Here is a 1,124-nt window from a genome sequence, read left to right on the forward strand (position 1 = left end):
CTATGCAGGGTCCAAGGAATCGCGATGGAAACTTTTCAAACAATCCGGGGACACGAGTAGGGTCTCCAGGAGCACTTCGTCACCAGGACGGAAAGACACGTCACGATGAGAGCCGTGATACCGCTGCTTGCGATCGTGTTGACTGGCTTCTGTACTGACTTCTGGCTTCTGTACAAGTTGCCGACAATTTTGAAGTCTCGAGACGAACTGTCTCGCACAAGACAACCTCCAGCTATCACCTCCAAACTAACGGGACATATATGTGAAGAAAGTAAAGTGGACGAAAAGATAACTTGCCGCCGGCAGCGACCAAACCTGCGACCTTCGGATAACACGTCCGATGCTCTACCACTGAGCTACGGCGGCGGTCATGCTCCCGTCCCCTTTATGGAGCAGTGTTGGTCAGCGCCGATCGCAGCCATGACGGCGATCCTATGTTTAAATGCACACTCATATGTTTAAATTCACATATATACCCCACAAAGGGGACGGGAGGATGACCGCCGCCGTAGCTCACTGGTAGAGCATCGGACGCCTTATCCGAAGGCCGTAGGTTTGGTCCCTGCCGGCGGCAAGTTATGTCCTCGTCCACTTTACTTTCTTCACATTTATGTCCTAATTACTACAAATAACATCCCCTATACTTTCCGTGGCATTCTTGTCTGTTAGTTCTCATAATTAGTATGTCTAACAACGAAAACACGACCCCTTAAAAGTAATCTTCTTTCCTACGTGTGTACGTGGGTTGTAGAACAAACACGACACACTCTAACTGTGCGTTGAATCTGCGTAAAATCTGTGCTATCAATTTCCATCAAGTATCCATGCGGTGTGGAACGCATTCACAGGCATGCACAGATCATGAATGGTACTTTTCCAGTATCCCTTGAAATAAAGGTGTATAGACCCTTTTCGAAAAAGGGCGCCCCTAGCGCCGCGCACGCAAACTACACTCTGCCGCCATTGTGAGGGCACCGCAGCAGACGACGCAGGCTTCGGCAACGTGCCAGTGCGTGATACTTCAGCACCGCCGAATCGTGAACTCTCATCAACGTTTTTCGTAGAGGTGCTGCAATGGTGCAGACGTGCTGCGTTCGCATGTGCCACCATCGACGATATCGCGA

General features: G+C 50.2%; 2 non-coding genes across 2 annotated transcripts; one reads left to right on the forward strand and one right to left on the reverse strand.

Moving 5' to 3' along the window:
- Positions 1–294: 294 nt before the first annotated feature.
- Positions 295–366, reverse strand: Trnat-ugu (transfer RNA threonine (anticodon UGU)). The gene has a single exon. It is a non-coding gene; the product is annotated as a tRNA-Thr (tRNA).
- A 136-nt stretch (positions 367–502) lies between these two features.
- Positions 503–574, forward strand: Trnar-ccu (transfer RNA arginine (anticodon CCU)). The gene has a single exon. It is a non-coding gene; the product is annotated as a tRNA-Arg (tRNA).
- The last annotated feature ends 550 nt before the right edge of the window (positions 575–1,124 follow it).

The sequence above is a fragment of the Rhipicephalus sanguineus genome, chromosome 5 (genome assembly GCF_013339695.2).
Source record: "Rhipicephalus sanguineus isolate Rsan-2018 chromosome 5, BIME_Rsan_1.4, whole genome shotgun sequence".
Lineage (NCBI taxonomy): Eukaryota > Metazoa > Arthropoda > Arachnida > Ixodida > Ixodidae > Rhipicephalus > Rhipicephalus sanguineus.